General features: G+C 44.5%; 1 non-coding gene across 1 annotated transcript; it reads left to right on the top strand.

The window, feature by feature from the left end:
* The first annotated feature begins 6232 nt into the window (after window positions 1-6232).
* On the top strand, window positions 6233-6340 carry LOC120254594. The gene has a single exon (XR_005534670.1). It is a non-coding gene; the product is annotated as a small nucleolar RNA R71 (small nucleolar RNA).
* The last annotated feature ends 2004 nt before the right edge of the window (window positions 6341-8344 follow it).

Raw genomic sequence — 8344 nt, 5'->3', positions numbered from 1 at the left:
GTGTGTTTTGTTGCAAATTGGCGAAGTTTGGTCGTTTGAGTTCTATTTTGTGTTTTTATCTGGTAAATTTTGCATAATAGGGCAGGCTCTGAGTGTGTAGACATGTTCAGGCTAGTTCTACAGAGCCTGCAGGTTTTTCTAAGTCATCTAGAGAAAACACACGGGCTTGTGGAATTTCCGCACATCCGTGGATGTGTACTATGAACTCATCCAGAGAGGGCACAGGGGCGTGCGGCTGCCCCTGTGAACGACCATGCGACTAGCGCATGCCCGTGGGTAATTTCCGCACGGGCGTGTGAATTCCTGCAGAGTTGGGCAGATTTTTTCGAGAACACACAGGGGTGTGGACTCGCCCCTATGGGTGACCTTGTGAACTACAGACAGGCGTGGGTAATTTCCGCACGCCCGTGCGAAACTCTGCAGGTTGCTCCCTCCATCCCGAGAAGACACAGGGGTCTGCGGCTGCCCCTATGACTTGGGCTTGTGAATGTCCACGCCCGTGGGGGATTTCAGCATGGGCGTGTGGAACACTTGATATCTTTCTCGGATGTCCAGGGAAGCCATAGGGGTGTGCGTCTGCCCCTGTGGGTCTGGCGCACGGGCGTGGATATTTTCCGCACGCCCGTGGGAGATCGTTCTAAGTCAGTTTGAGTTTTTCCCAAGAGCGCACAGGGGCGTGCATACGCCCCTGTGGAGCTTTTGATGTGAGATGCACGGGCGTGGGGAATTTCCGCACGCCCGTGTGGATGCACAGAACGTCAAAAGTTGCGAGTTTGGTTTAAAAGAGGATGATTTCTCTCTCTCCTCACAACTCCTTTTCACTTGAAAACACTCTCACATTACTCTCCGAGTCCATAGCGTCAATTTAGTGGGATTATAGCGAAGTTTTCCGCCTGGCTCTTCATTTTCTTACTCCTCCTCGTCGGTAAATCCTTTTTCATCATCTTCTTCATCAATTCATGATTTCTATTGATTAATCTGGTTAATAATGTTTTGTTTCTTCAATTGGAACAATGATTTATGTTTAGAACGAAGTTAGAGATATTATTGAGTTGTATTTTTGGATTGTTGATGCCTGGCCGGCGGTTCTCAAGCCCCGTGAATCTACACGGGTGTGCGGAAATTCCATATGACCGTGAGGATTTTTGTAGTATTGTTTTATCAACTTGTTTGACTAATTTTGTTTAAATTTGGCAGATCATGGCACCTAGGACAAAGAAGCAAGCTGATAAGAGGCAACGTGAGTCATCCTCTGAGCCTGAAGGCATGCGATTTGCGATTCCCAAACATCAAGTCCATTATGAGCGCTTATTGAGACTCTGCTTCGGCAGACTCGATTCCTGGACACGACTATACTACGAGATCTTCAGCAGGGAGATGAGTTTGCTGATGAGGTTGAGGACCTTGTTTCAGATGGTGGTTGGTGGCAGTTGTTGATGATTAGAGAGCCAGTCATCCGAGAGTTTGCACTGGAGGTGCTCTCCTCGTTCGAGTTTGATAGAGCGTATGCGAGCTTCAACAGTTTGGGCACCATTCAGTTCAGAGTGTTTGGACGCCACCATAGCTTGAGCATTACGCAGTTTTCCATACTACATGGCTTATACGAGGAGGCATTCACAGATTCAGAGGAGTATGTACAGTTGCCTACTGATTATCCTGGAACCTTGACCCCGCAGATAGCTTACAGTGTGCTATGTTGTCAAGGTCAGTGCGAGCCAGTTGTGTCCAAGGCCATGTGCCTTTCCCGACTTGCCTACAGATATTTGCACGCCTTCATGAGTAGGTCGATGAATGGTCGTGGCGACAATACTGGTGTATTGAGCCGCCAGGAGTTGCTGTACTTGTACTCGATGGTGGAGCGCGTACCGATCCACATAGGGCACATCTTTGCTGATTACATCAGACATTAGTGACACTATGCTAGACTGGGAGCGATCTTCTCGGGCCCTTACATTACGAGATTAGTCCTGGGCATGGGTCTCTTAGATTCGATTCACAGAGCCGAGAAGATGAGTGTACCTGCTCCACTGGGTCTATAGACGATGTGGTTGATCGGCATGGTCTGTAGGGTTCGCACAGGGGTTTTTGCGTTAGTCCTACCAGCCCCAGAGATAGTTGATGATGAAGGTGATGACGCCGGAGCATCTTAGCTGGCCCCCGAGCCTCAGCCCGCATCGATGGAGACCGAGGCACCTCCAGCGGCCGAGGAACCACCCCCAGTGCGTATGTTTTCACCATCTAGAGCCAATGATCGCTTTGAGAGGCTCGAGAATGCTATAGGAGTGGTCCGAGCCGAGGTTGCCGAGATTAGGGTTACGGAGGCTACTCAGTACACAGAGTTCATGGCATGTTTCGACATACTACAGTAGATCCTAGAGCGGGACATTGCCTTATCATTTGTCCTGCAGCCAAGGACTCTTCAGGCCCCCTCAGTTTCTCCAGTACCTCCCTCCTCGACCCCAGCACCGGAGGACCCACTATATGCTTCAACTTCAGCAGCAGCAGCAGCGGAGCCCGAGAGCGACTTCAAGACTTGACCTTTCTTTTACTTTCATGCATTTTACTTTATCTTATTTTCTTGTTTTTAGACTTGTTCATTCATAAAGGATTTTCCTTCTGAGTTTATGTTATTTTGCATTATCGAGTTGTATTCATTGCTTCATCTTTTATACACTCGAGTTATTTTTGTTTTTCTTGAGCTTCACTGAACACCCTCGTGTATGCGTGCAGATGGTCTTGTCTTCCTTGAAAGTGAGACTTAGTCATGGGCACGGTCAAGGTGCTTCGGCACTTGGCCGTGCGAGCTTCACAACCCATTGGAACACTACTCCCAATGAATTAGCTTCATCAAACGCAACACTAGGAGTCAGGGGAGTATTGTTTTGATTGCTTCTCCCACATCTATTTTTGAATGATATATTTTGAGTGAGCTTGCATGCGTACTTTGAGGATAATGTACAACTTAAGTGTGGGGGGGAGTTTCATAGTGCACACATCTTTTCTATTGTTCTTAATTGTTATATGTTCACATAGCCAATGGCGGTTCACCTTAGTTGCAATGTTTGTATTCTTAAGTCTAGGAGAACGGTTAACATTGAATGTTTTCATGCTCTAGTTCTTGCTTGAATTCTTAGGAATTTTTGCCCGATTTACACTTAGTGCACTACTCACTCTTTGAACTCTACTGGAAACTCATGTTTGATGTTAAAGGGATTAGTTAGGTTTAAGTTTTGTGTTAAACTCTGAAAAAAAAAGGAAAAAATGAAAAGAAGGAACAAAATAGTTTTATTGTTTATTTGTGTTCATTGGGTGGAAAGAGCTACCACCTATGAAGTATGAAGCTACTCTCACAAGTCGGATACTAGTTATGCCCTAATGAGAGAAAGAGCTATCTCATAGGATGAGTGAAAGCTACCACTCGGGTGGAAAGAGCTACCACCTCGAAAGTGTGAAAGCCACCTTAGCGGCAGCTTTGGAAATGGGCTACCTTAGAAGATGTGTGAAGCTACTACCATGTTTTAAAATTTTTATCACTTTTGTAGATAATTAAGTCCCTTGTACTTAGAACTTTGAGGAGTATAACTTGGGGTGCTTTTGAGTGAGTTCACACACTTACATGAAAATTCGGGTTTGTTGTCCTTTTTTTGATTCAAGTTTTTTTAGCTAGAGCATTGATTTTTTTCAGTATTTAGTGTTAAAATTTTTCCTTACTTGTAGAATACTTTCTTTTGTATACCTCGGTGAAACCTAAGGCCAAGCACTTTCAATATTTTCTTCATTGATCCACAGAATGTTTTAATGTTTGCTTGAGGACAAGAAAAAGCTTAAGTGTGGGGGAGTTTGATAAGTGCTTGTGCGATATGAATGCGAAGCGTTCATTCCTTATGTTGAGCATTACTTTTCTCAGGTTTTTACATTAATATGTGTGTTTTTATGTTACTTTTACGCAAGTAGGGCTGTGGAGAAGAGTATGAAGGAAATAGGCCAATGTGGATCATAATGCACCTATTTTGGATTAGATCTTGCTAAGGTTCAAACGCGAAGACATAGGACAGGTGTGAGATGTTAGAGTGTGTGCCAACCTCCTCGCATTCGAGTGAGTACATCTATTTGGAGGGGCACAAAGGCAGTCACACTCGAGCATTCCATCTTATACATATAAGAACAGGAGCTCCACCAACATATATATCATTAAAGAAGCAAGTGATTCACGACGTGAACGTGTGCCCGTTTGAGTTACCCCGATGAAAGTATGGAATTTGGAAGTTATTCAGGTCGAAGACTGTAGCAGAGCACTGCAGCAAGTACTGTAGCAGCACTGTTTACAGCCAGCCGAGAAACCAGAGAAACAGAGAATCCACACGGGTGTGTGGAAATTATCCACGGCCGTGTGGAAATCCCGCACGGGCGCGTGTATCGTCCAAGCCTGTGGAGTTGCTAGATTCCAGCCCTATTTAAAGCCGATTCAGCCCCGATTTTGGTATTCTTTTCTCCATCTTTTCCCCAACTTGTGAGAGGGCTTCAGCTAGGGTTTCTTGGGGTATTGTCCAAGGTTTTGGAGAGGTTCTATGGCTCTGACATCGTGATTCCATTAGGAAGAAGGTTGGTACGCGAGCTTCGATCGAAGCGTATCCTATACCGGATGAAGGAATCCTTGGACGACTAGTAGAGGACTTTCCACAAGACCATCGACACGACCATCGAGGGGGTTTCTTTATGGATTCATTGCTTTTACATTCAATTTCTTTGATTGTACTTAGCTCCATGGAGAGCTAAACCCCTAGTGATAACTTAGGTGATTGTGAACCCTAGGATGTATTCGTTTCATTGAACTTCTTTATTATGCTTCCAATAAATTGATGTTTATTGTGAGTTCCAACCTTGAATGCTTGATTGTATGAACATTTCCCCTAGAGTGACACTAGGGTTTAGAGTTCTTGTTGGTAACCTTGTGAGTGAGTGACACACCACGAGCGTTAGACAAAGCTAGGTTGGAGAGGGTTGAGAGGGTGAGTCGAGAGTTACAGGAGCGTCCCATTTCCCCTTCGACGTGATTGATTCTACCTCCATTTCTCGAGTTCTTTGCGGCCATAATAGAATGAATGGTCTAAGGGATGAACCTCCGCTGGGGCATAGTTACGCGTGCAATGGAGTGAAGCGTTGAGGTGATCTTAGTATCTAGGGCTTAATTGTGGCGAGGGACCTTCCACCTGGACCAAAGGTTAGGTCTAAATCTAGGAAGAGATTTATCAGTTGGAATCCCTAGAGCTCATTGCAACTCTATGCGAGTGTGAGGTGTTGAGATTGTTCGATTTCTCCTCCGGGACATGTATAGAGTTAGGCATAGTTGACCTTAGATTTGGGACTATGTATGTAAGGATTTCCACGACTCACCATTGCATTGATTAGGAAGCATAATAGAGAGTTCTTGCACTTGAAGCGATTATCCTAGGTGAAGCATCATCCGAGTACCCAATCTTTATCGATTGCCTTGCCTCCTTCTTACTTTTGCTCTCTTACTTGTTGCTTTAAATTTCTGAGAATTGAATCATTACCACACTTATCATTGTTGATACTCCACATAGCTAAGAATCGAATTAAGTGTCTTTACTGCCTACTCCCTATGGATTCGACCCCGCTCACCCGGGATTATTACTTCGACAAACCCGTGCACTTGCGGGATATAAGCAAGGGGACCTTGGTAGCCTCCCAACCCCACCTGCACGAAAGTAACATAAAAACACACATATTAGTGTAAAAACCTGAGAAAAGTAATGCTCAACATAAGGAATGAACGCTTCGCATTCATATCGCACAAGCACTTATCAATGGGTTTCCTTGAGGTCTCATGCCATTATCTACAAAATAAAAGTTCTCCACCGAAGAAACATCACCGATAGAGATCGGGCAATCGGAGGGAGCATGTCCTCCACCACACCCGGTGCAATTTGTCATGGCCACCACTCTATTTGAAGTTAGAAGATCTAACTTTTTACTCAAATTTTCCACTTGAGCCGCCAATGAAATTACCGCATCTATTTCATGGAGACCGGCCACTTTTTTCTTCTCCCTAGCATTCCATTGGTAGCTGTTTAACCCCATTTCATCAATTAACTGACGGGCCTCATCGGGGGTCTTGCTACCTAAGGTACCTCCTGCTGCCGCATCCAAGAGTTGCCTTGTACTCGGGTTCAAACCATTATAAAAGGTCTGAACAATCATCCACTCCGGGAATCCGTGTTGAGGGCACTTTCTCATGAGCTCCTTGAATCTTTCCCATGTCTCGAATAGAGACTCCAATTCCAACTGAAAAAAAGGATGAGATCTCATTCCTAAGCTTTTTTGATTTTCCGAGAGGGAAATAACGGGCAAGAAAAGCTTCTACCATCTCCTCAAATGTGGTAATTGATGCTCTAGGTAATGAGTGTAGCCACTGCTTCGCTCTCCCCTTTAGGGAAAATGGGAAGGCTCTCAAGTTGATGGCATCATCTGTCACTCCATTTATCTTCAGCATATCACACACCTCGAGAAAACTCTCTATATGGCAGTTTAGATCCTCATCGGCCAAACCGTTGAATTGTGTGGATTGCTGCAATATGTGGATGAATGCCGGCTTCAGCTCAAAGTTGTGAGCTGTGATCGGGGAATGCACAATGCTTTACTGTGTCCCCAACACTGAAGGTCTGGCATAATCAGATAATGTCCGCTATTGCTCGTTCTATTCTGCCATGTTTTCAGATCCTTCCACTTCCAAATCAGCTAAATTAGACTGTTCTTGCACAGGCTCTTTCCCTTTTCTTCTAAGTGTACGTTCAAGCTCAGGATCTCCTTCAATCAATATTGAGGGATTTGCTCAGGTCATAACCTAGAGCTGCATCCAAAAAGAAAAAAAAAGAAATCAGAACGATGATAGAATAAGAAGATATGAAATAGAAAGTATGGTGAAATAGCTAAGAAAACAAAGTGCAAAGTATCTCTAAACGCCTATTTCCCCCCGGCAACAGCGCCAAAAACTTGACAAAATCCCCTTGCGTATATCCCGCAAGTGCACTAGGTTTGTCAAAGTAATAATCCCAGATGAGCGGGTATCGAATCCACAGGGAATAGGGAATAAAAACACTTAATCCACTTCTTAGCTATGTGAAAGATCAGTAGTGATAAGTGTGACAATGATTCAATTCTCAAAAGTAAAGACAACAAGTAAGAGAGTACGAGTAAAGAGGGAGGTAAGGCAATCGATAAAAATGGGGTACTCGGATAATGCTCCGCCTAGGACAATCGTTTCAAGTGCAAGAACCCTCTATTATGCTTCCTAATCAATGCAATGGTGAGTCGTGGAAATCCTTAAATATATAGTCCGAAATCTAAGGTCAACTATGCCTAACTCTATACATGTCTCGGAGGAGAGATTTAATAACCTCTCAACCTAGCTCTCGAATAGAGTTGCAATTAGCTCTAGGGATTCCAAGTGATAAATCTCTTCCTAATTATAGACCTAACCCTTTGGTCCAGGTGGAAGGTCCCTAACTACAATTAAGCCCTAGATACTAAGATTACCTCAACGCTTCACTCCGTTGCACGCACAACTAAGCCCCAGCGGAGGGTCATGTCTTAGTCCATTCACTATATTATGGCCACAAAGAACTCGAGGAACGGAGGTAGAATCTATCACATCGGAAGGGAAAGGGGACACTCCTGTACCTCTCGACTCACCCTCTCAACCCTCTCCAACCTAGCTTTCTCTAACGCTCATGGCGTGTCACTCACTCACAAGGTTACCAACGAGAACTCTCAACTCTAGTGTCACTCTAGGGGAAATGTTCATACAATCAAGCATTCACTGTTGGAACTCACAATAAACATCAATTAATTGAAACCATAATAAAGAGATTCAATGAAACAAATACATCCTATGGTTCACAAATACCCAAGTACCCACTAGGGGTTTAGCTCTCCATGGAGCTAAGTAAAATCAAATAAATAGAATGTAAAAGCAATGAATCCATAGAGAAACCCTATCGATAGTCGTGTCGATGGTCTTGTGGCAAGTCCTCTCCTCGTCGTCCAAAGATTCCCTTGTCCGGTATAGGACACGCCTCGAGGAAAGCTTTCCTACCAACCTTCTTCCTAAGTAATGACGATGTCGGAGCCATAGAACCTCTCCAAAACCCTAGCCAATACCTCTCAAAACCGTAGCCGAAACCCTCTCTCAAGTTGAGGAAAAGATGGAGAAAAGAATGTTGAAATCGGGGTTGAATCGGCTTTAAATAGGGCTCGAATCGAGGCGACCACACGGGCTCGTGGATTTTTTTCACACGCCCATGTGGAATTTCCACACGCCCCG

This window comes from Dioscorea cayenensis, unplaced genomic scaffold (assembly GCF_009730915.1).
Source record: "Dioscorea cayenensis subsp. rotundata cultivar TDr96_F1 unplaced genomic scaffold, TDr96_F1_v2_PseudoChromosome.rev07_lg8_w22 25.fasta BLBR01000523.1, whole genome shotgun sequence".
In the NCBI taxonomy this organism is placed as follows: domain Eukaryota; kingdom Viridiplantae; phylum Streptophyta; class Magnoliopsida; order Dioscoreales; family Dioscoreaceae; genus Dioscorea; species Dioscorea cayenensis.
The sequence above is the reverse complement of the archived record's forward strand: the minus strand, read 5'-3'. Positions and strand labels throughout refer to the sequence as shown.